The sequence below is a fragment of the Amblyomma americanum genome, chromosome 1 (genome assembly GCF_052857255.1).
Source record: "Amblyomma americanum isolate KBUSLIRL-KWMA chromosome 1, ASM5285725v1, whole genome shotgun sequence".
NCBI lineage: Eukaryota > Metazoa > Arthropoda > Arachnida > Ixodida > Ixodidae > Amblyomma > Amblyomma americanum.
In genome coordinates this window covers 476,266,103-476,285,774 of record NC_135497.1, presented here as the reverse complement: position 1 = coordinate 476,285,774, position 19,672 = coordinate 476,266,103, and the positions used below count along the sequence as shown (strand labels likewise).

At 48.3% G+C, this 19,672-nt stretch overlaps 1 long non-coding RNA gene across 1 annotated transcript in view; it reads right to left on the bottom strand.

Annotated features, from left to right (window-relative positions):
- The window catches only part of LOC144104810 (uncharacterized), a 151,938-nt gene that overhangs the window by 54,588 nt on the left and 77,678 nt on the right, over positions 1 to 19,672 (bottom strand). Inside the window, exon 3 of the long non-coding RNA XR_013308633.1 lies at positions 19,076 to 19,156. This is a non-coding gene — a long non-coding RNA (uncharacterized LOC144104810). The remainder of the gene's footprint in view (positions 1 to 19,075; positions 19,157 to 19,672) is intronic.

Here is a 19,672-nt window from a genome sequence, read left to right as displayed (position 1 = left end):
CTCAGTACCGCCGGGTACCCACCGGTGATACAACGGGTACAAGCTTTCACCTGGTCTGGTGCTCGGGTTATTTAGAGTGAAATGCTTGAGAAATGGGCCTGTGACCTTAGTGTGAGAAGTCGAAAAACCTTGTGCCATGACGCTCTTAGGCCATAGATGCCCTTGCGCCATAAAAATTCATAATCATTATCATTTCGGGACGTTCACTTCGGCAAAGGCCAAGCAAGTCCATGCCGATCTGCTGAGAGGGCCTTGAGGGGAGTTCGACGGGGTGCAGAAATCCTGTTGGACGGGGGGGGGAAGGGCCTTTCGCCGCTTACAATCTCGGCAGGTTTTCACAAATAATCAACATCGGCAGACAGTCGGGGCCAGTAATACTTGTCTTGACTACTGCGGAGGGTGCAAGAAAATGCGAGATGTCCAGCTGTTTGCTCTTCGTGTGGAGCCTGTAGGACTTTTTGCGGAGACTTTCAGGTACAACATGGAGGTAGGCGATGTTTTTTTTTGGTGCGAAGTTCTTCACGAGGATGTCATTCTGTACGCAGAAGGAAGGCAGCCGTTGCTTGAACAAGGGGGGGGGGGGGGTTAAGAAACCTTGAATTTTAAGTGCTCGATGAGGCGCTTTAGGTCGGGGTCCGAGCGTTGCTGCTGTGCAAAAGAGATAGAGCTGATCGGTCCCAGGAAGGCGTCCTTGTCGTCCAGCGGCGGTGTATGTACAGGGGCTCGTTGCAAGCAATCGGCATTAGAGTGCACGCACCCGGACTTGTAAACGACGGCAACGTCAAACTCCTGGAGGCGCAGACTCCACGAGCGATGCGCCGGAGGGGTCCTTTAAATTGGCAAGCCAGCACAGAGCCTGTTGATCGCTGACCAACCTGAGCCGTTGTGGTCTAGAGGCTTGGGCGTCCGCCTCGGCTGCGGAAGGTGGTTGGTTCGAACCCACCACATGCCAACCCACCGGCAAAAATAGGCAGAAGCGTCCCCCGGCTCGGCGCCCGGCTTCCTCAGGGGTGTGTGCTTGGAGGAGGCTCCGCAAACCTCGCTGCGCTCCTTCGGGGGCAAACCCAGTTTCAAACACTCAGCCTGCAAATGTGGTTCATGATTCAGATGAGCTCGATCTAGGGAGTTCAGCAGATGAGAATGTGCTCGAAGACGTTCAGCCTGCTGCACCATCAAAAACATGGTGACAAAAACTACATGGTGACGGAACAAGAAGAATGTGTTGGGTTTATTGGTACCCCTTTATATAAGTGATGGGGGCGGGGCACTAACAATACCAAGCGGACAGCTTACGGGCGCGACATGATAAGGCAGTCAGTGCGCTGTAACGATAAGGCAGATAATGCACACGCGATACATCCCCTGAGGGGTAATGAAAAAGTTCAGGATATTTGATTAAATTCTCTATCGTAATGAAGTCGTTGTGGTGGCTTGAATCACTGTACAAGCCGATCTTCTTGGAGCCGGTGTTGGCTCGAGAGAAGGTGTTCGCATGGGGCGCACAACACTTGAGGACGCTGCGCTGTTGATGGCGGGCTGTTGCTCGAGCGAGTGAGCAGGTGATAGCGCTGTGGCAGCAGGCGAGATGTCTGGAGCAGTTGGGCCGAGGTCGACATGTTCACGCTCGAGCGAATCCCTATCGTCGTTACTAATGTCTGTTGCACACCTCTCACGTGTTTGCAGATGTCGTCTGTTGCGCCTAAAGACCCCACGATCTTCGGCTTGCACTTCGCAGGACCTGGAAGCAGTAGTGGCGACGACTTTACCTTTTTTTGACCATGATTTGTCCGCGAACCTCACGACTGATCCTTTGAACAGAAGTGGTAGAAGATTTCCGCTTCTATTTTGAATGTGCTTCTTCACCGCAGTAGTCAGCACAGCAGCAAAATCTGGAAGATTAGCGCTCAGGCTGGTGCTTCGTTTGCCAGTCCCAACTTCTAGAATGTCAAAGTTATCGTCACTGCTGTCTTTGCTCACTTGGCCAACTTTAGACGTTTCTTGACAGCACAACGCGAAATGGTGCAGCTTCCCACATTCTTTACACCTTTTCCCACAGGCTGGCACTGCCTGGGCCTGTGCCGTCGATTGCACTTTTTGCAACGGTAATGCCTACTGCACTCAGCACTGCTTTGGCTTCGGGATGATGGCGCGTGGCTTGAAACAGTATCGACGATGTCGTCCGCAGCTTTCCAGACCTCGTTTCGTTGTGCTAGAGGTCTTGCCACCTTGCACAGTTCTTCAGCTTTCTGCAACGTTAAAGACTTTTCTCGTAGCATTTTCCCGCGTAGTTTTGAGTTATTCGTGCCAAAGACGATCTGATCCCTGATCAATGAGCCTCGCTGCTCTCCGAAATTGCATTGCGAGCCTTACTTTTTGAAGTCACGGACGAATTTCACATATAGTTCTCTCTCTGCCTGCTTTCGTGAGCAAAACACATAACGTTCGTGAACTTGATTGCTCACCTCGGTACAGTAGGACTCGAATTTTCCCACGAGCATTCCGTAGTCTTCCTTGCGTTCTGCTGCTTCGAACTTGAACGTGTTGAGCACGTCGAGCGCTTCATCGCCGGCTATGCTTAGCAGGAGCGCGGCTTTTGCAGCTTCGCTTCGAGATTGTTCCTCCGTTGTGGTTGCCTGCAGGAACAGGTCGAACTTCTGCTTGAAGCGTCTACAATTTTCAGAGGTTGCCGGTCATAATCAAGGGTGGCGGCGCCTTCAGAAGTTCCATCGTTGTCGGTCGGGCCCACTTCTGACACCATGTAACGTGATGTGTGTCGAACTAAGGAATGGAGGCAACTACATGGTGGCAGGAACATGAAGACCGCGTATGATTTTTTGGTACGCCTTAAAGTAGGTGATGGGGGCGGGGCACAACAATGATAATCGGACAGCTTATGGGCGCGACATGATAAGGCAGTACGTGCGCTGTAACGATAAGGCAGATAGTGCACGCCGGATACAATCCATTACCTTTCTGAAGAAGGACAGCGCCTAGGCCCACGCTGCTTGCGTCGGTATGAGCTTCGTTATTGGCGTTGTCATCAAAATGCGCGAGGATCGATGGGGACTGTACTCGACGCTAAAGTTCTTTGAAGGCTTCTGCTCACGGCGCTTCCAAGGTCCGCCTTTTTCAGCTGGGCAAGAGGCTCGACGATGCGGGAAAAGTTCTTGAAAAATCGTCCGTAATACACGCACATCCCGAGGAATCTACGCACAGGTTTCTTATCGGCGCGCACTGAAACAGTATTGGAAACAGCCGGTAGCAGCTGTTTACTGCGGATCTCGTCGTACACCCTCCTCTCTAACGATGTGGCCTAGAAACAGAAGCTCTTCGTAGGCAAAGTGGCACTGCTGTGCTTTCAAGGTTAGGACTTCTAGTTTCAAGGTTCGAGGACTTGATTGCCTGTAGTACTGTTCGAAGCCTTTTTAGATGGTCGTCAAAGTTCGAGGCGAAGACTACGACGTAATTTAAAATATACTATACAAATTTGCCACTTGAGTACTGTCAGCGCATCCATTACACACAAAAACGTCGTTGGTGCGCAACAGAGATCAAATGGCATCACCTTGAACTCAAAGAGGCCATCTGGAGTGATGAATGTAGTCTTCCCGCGATCTCTTTCACCGACCTCAATTTGCCAGTAGCCGCTCTTGAGGTTCATCGATGAGAAATACTTAGCGTTGAAGAGCCGGTTCAGTGTGCCGTCAATGCGAGAGGGAGACGTTTTTCTTCGTTATGCTGTTTAATCGGCGGTAATCGGCGCTGTTTTTTGCAGGATGGTTTTCCGCAAGGTAGTGTGATTTCAGCACCTCCACAGGAACAAGACAACTCAGCGAAGCACTGACTGACCTGCAAAACTGCATATAAAAATAAAAAAAACAATCAGAATAAGATGCAGAATGACCAGTTACTCTGCAGGTAAGTCGCTATGCCTGCTGTGATAAGTTTTATATTGTCACGAAGTGGTGACTGCAATCTGGGGAGCAGAAAGACTGCAGAAATGGGGTCAAAACAAAACTCTACAATCGGGCTGACTTGCGCCCACAATGGACCAGTCACTTGCAGGCGGCGTAGCAACAAGCGTGCTCGGTGGTCGTCGAACCGAATGCCCGCCGCTTTCGGCAGTGTTCAATTGTAAGCTGATAGCGAACTTTTGAAATAAAGCGTGCAAAGTTACTACAACATTCTGGAACAACGTAGAGTCGCTCCACTTGAATGCGATCAACCGAGATATATTTGGTCGCGTCTTGCACCGCACACAAAGCGATAAAGCTACATTCCGGCAGCTGGGAAGAAAGAAAACACAAACACTTCAAAGATTTGCGGCAATATCAAGCCACAACCATAGTACACAATCAGCTGATTCAGTGAGAATTCTTCGTGCAAGCCTCGAAACAAACGCAACATTTCATTCTTATTTTGAAGCAGGAGTGACACCCTCTCAGGGTATGTACCACCATGAGACTCACGTCGCTACGCACCCAAATAGGCCACAACTTCTTGCGAGAGGTATGAACCCCAACTAAAATGACTGTGTATTACTTGCACGAACATTGGCGGACCGCGAAGTATGGACCATGCGGGAGTCCACTGGCCAAGCCGCAGGAAAAGATGCCGTAATATGCAGCCCGAGGTATGCAAGAACTTCCAAAAATCCCTTTAAATGTTTGAACCCTATGCAGCATGGCAAGTTGGTGTACTTGTTCCTGCTCGTACAAAGAAATAAGGCTACCACACTCAGTAACAGGAACTTTCTTAGTCTCTACAAGGTGAAGCACGAACTTAATAGTACAGCTGCTATGCAGCCTAGTAGATCGCTTCTGTAGAGCATAGCAGCAGTTCTCCGCTGGCACGCTGCGCTCGCTTCTCTGTCGAAAGCATTGTTGAAACCAACTGTACCTTAATAGGCACTAAGATTAATATATATATATTGTGTACCAGTGGCAAGATTACCCTCCTTATATTAGGTTACTGACTAGCTCTAAAGCGCTGTGCGCTGCGGTTCCCGATGAAAAGCATGTTACGTCTAGCAATGCCTAGCGAGTGGTGTGCTACCAGCTATCTTATGGGCGGCACTTTGTTGCAAAAGCCCGCCGCTTGAGTGAGTGCTATGTATTCTTGATTTAAGGTTACAGAAACACTCTTGCCATTTTTTATACATCGAATAATCAGTATATCGAAGTTTCCGGAAGCCCCATGAATTTCGATCTACCTGAGTTCGAGTATTGTTGTAGTAGTTGGTTGGTTGGTTTATGGGGTTTAACGTCCCGAAGCGACTCAGGCTATGAGAGACGCCGTAGTGAAGGGCTCCGGAAATTTCGACCACCTGGGGTTCTTTAGCGTGCACTGACATCGCACAGCACACGGGCCTCTAGAATTTCGCCTCCATCGAAATTCGACCGCCGCAGCCGGGATCGAACCCGCGTCTTTCGGGCCGGCAGCCGAGCGCCATAACTACTCAGCCACCGCGGCGGCTTATTGTTGTAGTTGTAGTCTTTGCAGCAGTAGCAATGCCTGTAGTAGTGTGGTTTTGGTTTATGGGGTTTAACATCTCAAAGTGACTTAGGATATGAGGGTAGCTGAAGTAGAGGGCTGCGGTAAATTTAGACAACGTGGGGTTCCTTTACATGCATTGACATCGCTTAGTACACGGGTCTAAGCATTTTGCCTCCATTGAAATGCGACCGCCATAGCCGAGATTGAACCCGCGTCTTTCGTGTCAGGAGCCGAGCGTCATGACCACTGAATTAGCGTGACGGCAAAGTAGTAGCATTAGTAGAAGTAGTACTACTAGCAGTAGAAGTAGTAGTAGTAGTAGTAGTAATATGCAAGCTAGGACAAGACAGAGAAAAAGAGGGAAATAAAAGGAGGAGAAGAAATCACAGACAACATGGCTCTCGCCAAATATTTTAACTAACCTGCTGCCCTGTTCGGTCAGGATTTTTCCACACAGTACAAGTGCGCCATCAGTCATGAGCATTGTGGTAGCAGCCATGCCTCCTAGGCAAAACTGTGATCCAACATTATTTATGACACAACCAAGAGATATTCATTTGCCAATCAAAGCTGGAAACATTGTGTAGCACCTTTTATTTTCTCCTCCCATGAATACTGGGTAGCCCAGAAATATAACTCCTGAATATGATGCACATCTGGCGAAAGTTTCAATCATACCTAGCATATGCCAAAGTGATAAAATATAGTTACTACAGAAAAGGCACACAAACGATTGTCACAACAAAATGGCGCAATGTTGATTTGTGGTAGTAGTACAAGTGCCATGTGAATTCGCTCCAAAAATCATAGTAACTGCGTTGCTGTATTTGCGTCTCTTTAACGACTATTCAGCATGTTCTGATTGCGTAGGCATATATATTTGCGCCAGCAGTAAGATAGATGATAGGTTGGCGACTCTCGTGATCACACCCATTATGCATCATGCTTAGAGGATGCAGTGAGCTCAAGAACTCATCTTTGTTGACTTGATGGCTTCGTGCGACACTGCAAGGATCACAGTTACAGCGCTCCTGACAGCCACAAAAGGCGGTGCAGTGCCACAAGCTGTGCTCATACGCAGCTCACAGAGCAGGGAGGGCTACACTTGGACACAGACGTAAGAGTTCTTGACATAATGCAGGAGCTGGAAACTAGCAACAGTGATTAACGGGTGACAGTTGTAGATTATGTTGCCTAATTTTCAAGGAAAATCAAATGGCGTAACCAGCATCTGACATGCTGTTGTTTCTTAACATCAGTTTTTCCTGTCAAGATGGTATCGGAAAAGCTCTGACGATATCGACGCACATAAACACCATGCCCAAATAACTTTTGCGAAGGTAAACTTCACATATAAATAATGTCATTGCTTGTCACATGGTTATGCCTTTACTACCCATGAGTACAAAAACGTGATAATTTTTTAACGTTACTTCAATGCTTTATTTCGCTGCATTAAAACATAAAAATAACTAGCCAAACAACCTTTACCAACACAGTACACGGGCACCTCACTCGCCTGCAGTGCCTAAAAGAATGCTTATCTTTTTGGCGGATGTCAACTCTCGTTCAAGGCCCCTGCTGCATTCACGTCCCATTCCTCTCGGCCTGAGAAGGCTGCCCTGCTTGACGTCTCGCCCTCAGCACGACGACAGCTGTTGTACCATTTTCACATCGTACAGACAGAGTGGATGGGGATCCCTTTTTCACTTAACAAGGTGGACAAAGATGATCGACGCTGCTTCATGGCAGCCTTCAAAAAGGTACTGCTATCTGATTGCGCGTTGAGAACCATATACAAAGGAATCAAATGCTTTGTGAGAAAATTTAAAAGACGGAAGCACTACATATAAGCTCTCATATTGTTTTCGTGCTACACATGACACAGACAAAAAAACTTAAACACGACGAAGGTCTTCTGTCTGTGTTGCAACGATGCTAAAACAATACGAGTGCTTACCAATTTTTCCAGGTTTCTATTTTTCCTGCACCACATCTGAACTTGATAAGCTTAAGATTAATATTTTGGTGAAAAATTGATGTAATCTTTATCGATGGCTAAATACTAAAGGCATAGTGATGTGAACACTTGGATGCGTCTAGTCTGAGCCAGAATACACATTTTACACTAACGAAACAAAATTATTAGATATCAGCTTACCAACTTTGCACATTAATCAGTGAAAGCTGATTGGCGTTAGCAGCTGAAAGGTGTGGAGTGGCAGGCCCAATTTTACGTATCACAGGATCCTGCCCGGTTGGGTGCCTTACAGGCCTGTTTTGGCGTTTATATGCTCACATGAACACTCGCCTTCTTGCACTTGCAGCGTCCCGTTCGATCCAATTCCCGGCACACTTCACGGACCTCCAAGACCTGTTTGCACGAAACAAACATAGTCTATAGACGGGTACAACTATGGAAGGCAGCCGCATTTGCCCCTAAAAGGCAGATGCTCACGAGCCTCCGCCAATAGGCGCGCCCTTCAGGTGATGTCGCGAGCCGGAGGGCCGTTGACCCCGCCGACGGAGAACATGCCTAACATGGCCGCCTCGGTTCGAACTGGGCCAAGTCGCGTCAGCTGTGTGCCTCAGTTCGAACTGGGCCAAGTCGCATCAGCTGTGTGTGTCTCCCTTCGTTAGAGTGAATTCGAATTGTCTGTGGGCGTTTTTCATGCGGGAAATATTATTACGAGCTTACGATGCACAATTTGTGCCGCGTGCGTTTGTTCTGAGCCGTGAGCCGACGAAAAAAGATTACAGCGAACATAGGTGACGCTGCGCTGCGCTTCGTCCGGAAACAGGACCCCGCGGCGACACACCGCTGCAAACAAACATCGTGCGGGTTTGTTCTATGGTGTTTTGTTTTGCTCCTAAATGAAGTTACGACGAGGAGAGTTTGCCAAAGTCTGGTACCTACTGTGAGCGGCGGGTGTGTTTGTGTACTGTGCCCCTAAGTTTCTCGTCGGACGTGGCGAAGTGATAGAGCAAAATCATTATCAGGATAAATTAGAAAAGCGAGCGCGGATGAAAGCAACCTACGAGTTCCTCAACCGAAAAGATTTGCGAAAGCAACATCCAACGCAAAGATTAGTTGCTGCCAGCTCAGCGCGCAAACGGTCGATCGTTGGCAGCAGTATGATAAGATAGCCGAGCGTCTAGCAGAACAGCGCCTCCTCTATAGGGGAGGCGCTGCTCCTGCCGATTGTCGTTGGAAAAAGCTCTGCGCCGCGGATGAATCGAGAGCTACGCAAGAAGGGGTACGAAGCAGGAATCTGACAGACGCATGGTGTAGGTTGGTAGCATAGGAGTAGGACAGATAACGCCAGCACCGCGCGACTGTTGGCAAGCATGATGCAAGCATTCGAACCATCCTCGTAGCGCCGCAGCGTGAGGCGTACCGGTGGGTCCCATTGCGATGCGAGCAATGTGGCTGGCATTGTAAAAATTGCAGGGCGTCGTTCGACTGTCGCTCGGTGCTGTCGATTTTGCTCAGTACCAGACGGCGCACAGCGTTGAAGAAGGCACGGAGTTACTTTTCTCTCGTGATCCGGCATGTGCTGTAGCATTTCCATCATGGTAGTTTACCAAACCACTCATCAAGATACACAAGTCTTATTTATAACGAGAAATATGCGTTTTAGAAGCAGTCACAATTTTCTGAGCGGGACTATTTCTTTAGTCGCGAAGGCAATTGGCTGCTGCGCTTCGGTCATCTGGGCGGGGCCTCTACTGTCTTCTAAAGTTGTATCCGACTATAGTTTCTAATGTTGTATTAACTGCGGTCTAAACACTCCGTTCGCCTTCGGAAAGAAAAGGCATATTACTGGCTGCCAGGGTAAGCTGACACCTTAAAGAACTCTAGATTCCTAATTTTTGCTTGCGTGTTCTGTTTCAAACGATGCGACAGACATTTTATACATACAGCATCCCGCTGTATTCACCTACAGCCGCTGAATTATATATTCAAGATTTGAGCGCCAATTTTTGGCATGCGGCCCATACATGCGATGTATACAAAAAAAATTAAAAGTAAAACAGAACACTCAGAGAATTAGCGGGATTTATTCTACGTTCAGTCGTTGCTCGCAGAGTCTTCCGGCTCCTAGCTGGTGCCGAGCTATAGTTCACGCTCCTGCCACAAGTAGTCGCGCAGCATGCCCAGTCAAATAAAACCAATGTGTCCACTTGCACACAGTATTTGTTTCCAGTTGGTCAGCCAATTGGGCTTATAATCCAACTGAATAGTAAATTTGATTTCCCTAGTTCCAGTTGGGCATTCCAATTGGTTCTGCATTTTTAACTGGATTACCCAACTGGTTCGTGAGCTTCCAATTTGTTTCGGAACTCCGAGTTCGATCGCGCAACTAGAACCATTTGGAACCAGTTGGAGCTAGCCCAAATGGAACCCAGAAATCCAATGGGAAGGTGACTGGAAGCTCCTCTTAGAAGCTGCACTTGGGCAATCGAAATGAAAAATCTAAGTGGAAGGCAATGTTGGCTGTCACTGAGATCTATTATAATTTTCTTTAAGCGATTTATTAATCTAAGTATTATTATCCCAATGATAAGCATAACACATAAAAAAAAAATTAACGTTCCCCTATGCACCTTGGTTTCGGTGACTGTTGGCTCCCTTCATAAATTTGTCAAACGGGCCCCTCATTTCATTTAACTTGTCTGCTAATATATATATATATATATATATATATATATATATATATATATATATATATATATATATATATATATATATATATATATATATATATATATATATATATATATATATATATATATAGTTGGTTATAAAACAGAATGCTGGAATAATTAGGTTCCTGTAAAAGAAATATTAGCAGCTTAATCTTTTGAATTATTTTCATCTCCGTCATCACCGCGGACATTCAAAAATTAGATAACTTCGCTTAATGGTCAACCACCACCGGCTGCAGCTAGAAGGTATCATGTGTGGACTACATAAGTGACTGTAAAAGTGGGTGGTGTGGATATATGTTGAGAATTTTAGCACGGCCCCGGGCATGGTGGCCCCTACTCCGACGCACGTTCGCTGCAGGACCTCTGTGTCCAGTTTCGTTTGTCAGACGCATGGGTGTCCCCGCAAGGCGGCACCTTCGGGCCTACCTGGCAACGAGGACAGTCCGCCAGTACATTGGACAAGTTTCTCCTCTCCCACCCCGAGCTTGCGCGCTTTGTCTCCTCTTGTAATGCACTGTCGCGCTCAATATGATTTCCAACGCACCGTCATCGACCGGAGGTGGCTCCCTGGTGTGCATCCTCCCAACAAGTGCTCGGAATTGTGGGAAGAACTGCCATTTCAGGAAACGACCACACTCCCTCGCAGGAAACAGCTTGCTATAATTGAAATGCGTTCCATTTGACTGTTTTATTCTACTGCATCCCAACTACCATCGATAAGTTCATTATATATTTCCTGTTATTGGCCCATTAAGAATTTAAGACGAAATATTTGAAACTGAATTCAATTTCGTGCAAGCGAATTTCGTGAACACGTTTTTCAATCGAGGCGTGATGCATATCGAACTAAATGATTTTTATAGCCCTCTGCAGCTATGGCTGTCGTTAGCTTGCATGAAGTTGTCACTAATGATTCGCGTCACGTGACCATGCTCATGCATAGCAAATTATTTTTCTACCTGGAAGTGACGCATATCGAACAAAATGGTTTTCATAGCCCTGCTTGGCTATCACAATAGTGAGGCTCCAAGGCTGTCTTTAGTGACCGTAGTCACGTGACCACGTTCTAGCACAGCGAATTGTCTACCCAGGCATGTTGCATATCAAAGTGAATGGGACTTAAAAGGAGGAGGAGGAGGAGGAGGAGGAGGAGGAGAAAAGGCAGGGAAGTTAACCAGACGAATAGCCGGTTTGCATCCCTGCACGGGGGGAAAGGGGTGAGGGGAGAAAAAGACGAAGGAGAAAAGGCAGTTGCAGGAAATTAATGTCACTATGTAAAGTCACAGCGTTCAGTAAAGTCACAGCCTATCGTGCAGGCCACAAGTCTTCAAAAAGCGGAGCAGTGCCTTCGACGCCTTCGCCGACGACTGCCGCGGCCAGTGGCTGAGGATCTTCGTTTCCGTCAGTGGGCGCAGGTCGAGATGCTCCAGTGCACAGCAGGGAGACTGTCTTTCGGCGCTGCAGGACTATCAGCCATACCTATTAAGAAAGAGTAGTGCTTCGTGAAAGCTACACCAAGCCACAGGCGACACAACAAAGTTGCTTCAGGTCGTGGTAGGCCGGATGGAAGCCGACACTTCAAATCTGGCTCTGAGTATTTAAACGCGGATGCGAGAATTGGCCTGAATTCCACGCGGCAAGCGTGATGTCCCGCGACAGCGGTCTAAGCCTATCCGCTGCGTCGGCTCTCGAGATGGGATGGACACGCAATCACCTTCATGGTGCGCAGTTCGCGCGGCCTTGTCCGCGCGGTGGTTGCCTGCGATGTCGCTGTGTCCTGGCAGCCATTGGTAAACAATATCGTGCCCTTTGTTGATGGCTGTGTGGTGGAGCTCTCGGATTTCGGCGACAAGTTGTTTCTGGGACCCATGACGAAGAGCAGATTGTAACGCTTGGAGGGCTGCCTTTGAATCAGTGAAAACGGACCATTGCTGGGGTGTTTCTTCACTGATATGCTCAATGGCGACACGAGTAGCAGTAAGTTCTGCACCAGCCGATGAAGTCCGGTGTAATGTTTTTACTTTCTTAACTATGGTCCTTACGGGGATGACTACGGAGCCCGAGGAACTGGAAGGGGTCACTGAGCAATAGGTGTATACATGCAGTCGGTGTCCGTGTTTCTGATGCATATATTCTATAGTTGTCTGTTTTAGTGCTGCCGTCGATAAATCAGCCTTCTTTTTGATGCCCGATATGGAAAGAAGCACACGAGGTTGGTGCAGACTCCATAATGGAGAAGACGAGAAGACGGCCTAGAGGCTGGTGTAAATTTCGTTGGCAGGAAGTCGGGATGTGCATCAATAATTTTCGCAAACGATGTACTTGGCCGGTTAGCAGGAAGACTGGCAAGATGGTGCGCAGGAATCCGAAAGAGGAGATGAATACGCGCTCTCAAGGCTTCGATTGTGACATAGGCGTCACTGGATTCTTTCGAGCGATGAGTACTGTTGCGGCTGTAGACGCGCATTTTGGCAGTCCTAGGCACGCCCGCAGAGCTTGAGCCTGAACACTTTGCAGACACGGTGGTATGTTCGTTTTCCTCAAGTTTCCTAGCGCATGGATACTGTACCGAAGGAATCCCATGAGTAATTCGGTGCACAGCTGGAGCATCGACTGCACTGATGCTCCCCACGACTTCCCTCCGAGAAAAGAGAGAACGTGAACGATCGATGTCAGTCGCCTTTTCATGTACGGGACATGTGGGCTCTATGTTACATTACAATCGATTATCACTCCGAGGAAGCGGTGGCTTCTTTCACAGGGTATTGTTTACCCATTTATGCGTACGGGGTCATCAGACATGTCCTTGTGTGTAAAGGTAACAACGGAACAATTTTCAGTACAAATCTCCAGGCCTTGCAGGCGGAGGTAGGTCGCAAGAATCCTTGCCGCCTTTTGAAGCCTTGCTCGAACTTGTGGTCGCGTAACTTCTGGTGCCCAGGTACAAATATCGTCTGCATAGACTGAGACTCTCGCCGACAGTGGTAGTACATCGAAAAGGCCGACAAGCGCAAGATTGAAAAGCGTTGGGCGGAGTACTCCACCCTTTCGGACCCCACGGGAAGTGTAATTTGAAGATGTTGGTCCGTCCTCAGTCTGCATAAATAGTGATCGGTTGGATAGATTACTGCGTATCCAGCAGAACATGCGACCACCAAGTTCTGCAGCTTCCAGAGAGTCCAAAATAGCTTGATGAGTGACGTTATCATACGCCCCTTTAACATCCAGAAACAACGCCGCGGTCCAGCGCTTCAGATGCTTCTGATGTTCAACAGATGAAACCAAGTAAATCACGCTGTCAATAAAAGAACATCCGCGCCGAAACCAGGACATTACATCTGGGCATATTTGATAGCGCTCCAGACACCATCAATTCGCGTAAGCACCAACCTTTCCATGAGTTTGCCCACGCCACTAGCCAATGCGATTGGGCGGTACGATGCTAGGTCAAGCGGCGATTTTCCAGGTTTAAGGATTGGAACCAGACGACTTGATCTCCACACATCCGGAACTGTGCCCGCACACCATGATGAGTTGAAGTGGTCTAAAAGAACACGTCGAGCCTCCTGACCAAAGTTTGCAAGTGCAGAGTATGTTACTTCATCGGGCCCCGGCGATGAAGACCGTTTGCAACCGGCCATGGCGGCGTCTAGTTCTTCCATGGGGAAAAGAAGGTCCATTCGTGAATCCCTAGATCTAGGCACTTCGCAGCAATTCAGAGTTGTGGAGTTGTGGCGCAAAAACTTTCACCAATCTCCGCTTCGCTACGCCCTTGGTGAAGTGCGAGAGACTTGAATGGTTGGAGCTGCTGAGGAGATCTTCGCAAACCACGCACCACACTCCAGATGTGTGAGAGAGGCTTTCGAGGATACAGTAATTCACAGAATTATTTCCAACGGTAAGCCTGCAAGATTTGAATTCTACGCTGAATTTTCTTTTGTGTGCTCCTTGCATCCTTTAAGTCGTGCGGTGACTTTGTGCGCCTGTATCTTCTCTCTGCTCTTTGTCGAAGTGATCGGAGGCGCTGCAGCTCCACATCGAAATCTGTGAACTTTGGCATTGGAGGGAAGAAGCATTTCGCGTGTTTCGTAGCCTCCTTCATGCGCTCTTCAATGCATGTTGTAATGTATTCTCTGCATGCTTCTTCCATAAAGGTTTTAAAAATAGACCAGTCTATTCGTTGCAAACGTTTGGCAGATCTGCATCCAGCGAGACCAGGAACAATAATATATGTGGTAATGTGGTCACTTCCATGCGTTTCCACGTCGGCAAACTACCGGACGCGTCTCACAAGGCACCGAGACACAAACGCCAAGTCCAGACAACTGCTGCAAGACAACCCGCGAATGTGCGTTCGAGAACCGTCGTTAAGGCGTTGTAGGTCGTGGTCAAATGCGAAACAGACAAGATTTCTTCCTTTCGAATTCATCCGGATGCCTCCCCACATGGCGTGATGCGCATTAAAGTCACCAGTGGCGATCCAAGGCCCAGGTGTTGCAGCCAACAAGTCCTTCAGTCTGTAGGCGTCAAACGTTGTTAGAGATGATGAGTACGGGCCCACAAGCGTAAACGTCGGGGCGCGCCTTCTCACCGTTACACAGACGTACCGGTTATGGTCGTGAGGGGGAACCGTATGGTGCACGTAAGTAAGCTCCCTTCGAATGTAGAGGATGACCTTGTTATTCCCCCTGTGAGTGGAGGATGCAAACGATTCATAGCCAGAAATTCGGATGGGATTTTGTAAGTTGGGCTCACAAATCTCAAGGACTGAAAATCTCAGTTTATAGACGTATTCGCGAATGTCCGAAATGCGGTAATTGAGACCACGGGCATTCCACTGGAAAATTGAGGCTTCTCTGACTTGGCTTTAAAATGACAACGCTGGGAGAGCCATTGTGTCTGCTACTGGAAAGATGAAAGAACTGGATTTAGCGCGTCCAGTACCTGCAATGCATTCCGTGCTGCTGGCGAGTGAAAGCTACACAGCATCACACGCATGGCGTTCATAACGGACCTCAAGATGGCAAACACCTGGACTTCCTCACCTAGGGCTGGATCTCTGCCTTGTGCTCGCTCAGCTGTAGGCGTGGGACAGTGGGGGCGTGGTGCCTGCTCAGACACCAAGGTCGAGCGTGGTTACGGGAATGGTGGCCATGTCACCTCTGAAGCACTCGTTCCGGCTTCACAAGTCACTGGGCTTATATTACTCGGTGGAGAGGGAGGACAAGTAGCAGGAGCGATGGGGGCTTCCCTGCCACTGTCGCCTTTTGTCTAGCAGATCGTCGACGACGTGAACGACGCCGACGCACCGTAGCTGCGGCCTCTCTGTGCGTTGAATGGTCTCGCACCATTTGCTTCAACACCGCCCGTTATTTCTTCAGGCGGGGACAGACTTGCGAAGAATCGTCATGAGGGCTACGGCATTTGGCGCATTTCAAGACAGTAGCGCGGCAACTGTCACCGCTGTGTTTCAGAGCAGCGCGGGCACGTGATGGTGTTATTACAAACACCACTTACATGCCCAATTTTCATGCACTTCCGACACTGAAGCGGCTTCGGGACGAATGGGCGAACTGCATGTAGAAAGTGGCCAACCTTCACGTGCGATGGAATACAATCGCCCTTAAAAGTGAGCTTGACGCACCTTGACTTGCCGAGGCGCTGAACCTTGGTTATTTCGATGCTGTTCGTCGCTGGTTTAATGAGTATCGCCAGACCGGAGTCAGGGATGTTCTCATCGATGTCGTAAATGACTTAATGGGACTTAAAGCCATGCTTGGCAATAGGGATGACAACCTCGCACAATGAACTCACTAGTGATTCGGGTCACGTGACCACGTTTTAGTGTAGTGAGCTCTTTTTCAACCAGGCATGATACATATCAAACAATGTTTTTCGCAGGCCTGCTCGGCTCTCACTAGAACAAAGGGACATGACCAAGTCACTAGTGACTATAGCCACTGAGCACCTTCGAGGACTGCATTATTTTTACATCCAGGCATGTTGCATAGCAAACGACTCAGGCCCTAAAGCTCTCTTCGGCTATCAGCATGACGAGCTCGCATGATCAAATCACTAGTGATTGCGGTCACGTGACAATGTTCGAGCATAGTGAACGTTTTTTGTACCCAGACATGATGCACATCAAACGAAAGGTTTTTCAAGTCCTTCTCGGCTGTCACTATGAAAAGACCGCATGACGAAGTCACTAGTGAGTAGTCACATGATCACGTTCGAGCGCGGTGCATTAATTTTATATCCAGGAATGTTGCCTATCAAACGACTCAGGTGTTAAGCTCTCTTCGGCTATCAGCATGACGAGCTCGCATGATCAAATCACTATTGATTGCGGTCACGTGACAATGTTTGAGCATAGTGAACTCTTTTTGTACCCAGACACGATGCAAATCAAACGAAAGCTTTTTCGAAGCCCTTCTCGGCTGTCACTATGAGAAGACCGCATGACAAAGCCACTAGTGAGTATAGTCACGTGACCACGTTCAAGCACGGTGCATTAGTTTTACATCCAGGCATGTTCCCTATCAAACGACACAGGTCTTAAAGCTCGTTCCGGCTATGAGCGTGACGAGCTCGAATGATCAAATCACTTGTGATTGCGGACACGTGACAATGTTCGAGCATAGTGAACGCTTTTTGTACCCAGGCGTGATGCATACCAAACGAAAGGTTTTTTGAAGCCCTTCTCGGCTGTCACTATGAAAAGACCGCATGACCAAGTCACTAGTCAGTATAGTGATGTGACCACGTTCGGGCACTGAGCATTATTTTGCGACCCTGGCATGTTGCATACAAAGTGATTCAGATCTTCAAGCTCAATTTGGCTATCCGCATGACGAGCTCGAATGATCAAATCACTAGGAATTTTGGTGACGTGACAATGCTCTAGCGCAGAGAACTCTTTTTTTACTCAGGCGTGATGCATACCAAACGAAAGGTTTTTCAAATCCTTGTTTGGCTGTGCCTATAATACGGCCACATAAGCAAGTTATTAGTGACTATAGTCACGTCACCACGTTCGAGCACTGAGCATTATTTTTACCCTGGCATGTTGATTATCAAACGACTCAGGTGTTAACGATCTGTTCAGCTATCAGCATGTCGAGCTCGTATGATCAAATCACTAGTGATTGCAGTCACGTGACAATCTTCGAGCACAGTGAACTCTTTTTGCACCCAGGCATGATGCATATCAAACTAAAGGTTTTTCTTAGCCCTTTTCGGCTGTTACTATGAGAAGACCATATGACCAAGTCACTAGTGAGTATAGTCACGTAACCACGTTCGAGCACTGACACCGCAGCGGTGGCCAAGTGGTTGAGCATCCGCCTCGTATGCGGGAGGTGCGGGGTTCGATCCCCAGTGCCGCCGGGTACCCACCGGTGATACAATGGGTACAAGCTTTCCCCTGGTCTGGTGCTCGGCTTATTTAGGGTGAAATGCTTGGGAAATGGGTCTTTGACCCCACCTTAAGAAAAAGAAAAATACCTTGTGACATGGCGCTCTTTGGCCATAGCTGCCCTTGCGCCATAAAAATCCATAATCATCATCATCATCATCACGTTCGAGCACTGAGCATTATTTTTCACCGTGGCATGTTGTATACCAAACAACTCAAGTGTTAAAACTCTGTTCGGCTATCAGCATGACGAGCACGCATGATCAAATCACTAGTGATTGCGGTTACGTGACAAAGTTCGAGCATAGTGAACTCTTTTTGTACCCAGGAGTGGTGCGTACCAAACGAAAGGTTTTCATTTCGAGTCAGGGATTTGTTCAGGTAAGGCCCATAGCAGACTCCTCGGTCTTACGCCAGCTACGCGCGGGCGCCCTCGACGAAGATGCCTCCGCTTTAATCGAAGAGGTGATCCTCCCTTACGGGGTCAGTATTTACCCGCCACGTGCCACAGCGTTTTGCCTCTGGCGTCGAACGGGAGGACAGCCCGTAATTTCACGATGCGACACCGCGCACCGGTGTCGCGAGACGAGCTCCGCGCCACACTAAAGGGAATGAGCCCCGCCTTGACCCCTGGCCCTGGCGGAATCCCTAGCAGTTTCTACTAGCGATTTCATGATGTTTTAGAGGGTCACATATTCGACATGATGAACAAGTTGGCGACTGACGGAGCTTGACCAGAGTCCTTAAGGGAGAGGCGAGTTGTGCGTATCTTGAAACCCGGCGGGTGCCCATAGGACCCGCAAGCGTGGCGCCCGATCACACTGCTCAAAGGAGACTACAAGATTGTGCAGTCACTGCTGGCGAACAGGTTGAGCGCGACTCTGCCCACTCTAATCAGCGCTGCAGGGATGTGCAGCGTGCCGGGCAGTTCGGTCCGCTCTGGCACTCGTGACTTGTTCATGTTCATGTTCAGGGCGGGGGTCCCGGGCAGCTTTGTCTCCCTTGACCATTCCAAAGCGTTCTTCCGCGTCGAGCAGCGTTACCTTCTAGGTGTCCTAGAAGCCTTTGGCTTCCCTGCTGACTTCATAGCAAAAATTAACCTACTCTACTCGGGCCTTTCAGCCAGTTTGTCAGTAAAAGGAGCGATCAACGCTCCTTTTAGCATCGCCCACGTTATTAACCCTGCAAACACAAAACCTACACAAGATCTCTCAAAGATAGCCCATCGGGACATTTGGAATCTCCCCAGTAGGTGCTCCTTTTTCCCGAACACATCCAAAGAACGTCCCCACAACTAACAGTGCTCCAAAAGTTGTGCGTTCCAGGGAAAGCCCCAAAAGGTCAATGCTCAATTTCTCGGCTCTGGGTCAATAAAATTATTTCTCCTCTTTCATGCAGCCTTCAAGCATCTAAGCGCACATATGTGCCAAATTTCAGGCATATACTTACGTTGTAGGTGGTGTAATATATCTGTCCACTCGTGTGAATGCATGTTGGCTCGGCCGCCCTGGACATAACTTAACGGCCGCCCTGGACATAAAGGAAATATGAATTCAAAAAGTAGCCCGTCCCGCCCATATAACAGGAAATAGCCGCGCAATACCGATGTAATTTCAGTTTACTATACGTACTTTTTGCATTTAAATGAATACAAACAGTAGAAGCATATGCATGCACCATTTAATTCGAAATGTACATAGCACTGCGGCACCAGCATATAATAATCGCCACTTTTTTCTCTAGCTTTGAGAAATCTGAAAAATCAAACAAGAAAAACATAATACAGGCTGAATTTTGCTGCACCTTAAGCAAGCATTCTAAGGGCTACAAAACCATATACGCACACGCAAAAGCAAACGCATGTAAAGAGCAACCTGGGTGCCAAAAAAAAAAAAACGAGATGGGCGTACGCGCCAGATACGCGGTTTAAGGTCACGGATTTTCTGCAGGTTGAAACCTCCCTCTCGCTTTTCCTCTCGCACGAGCCTCGGAGTCAGCTTCTGCGACGTGCTCTCAAGACAGGCAAAAAATATTAGTTCTACGAGG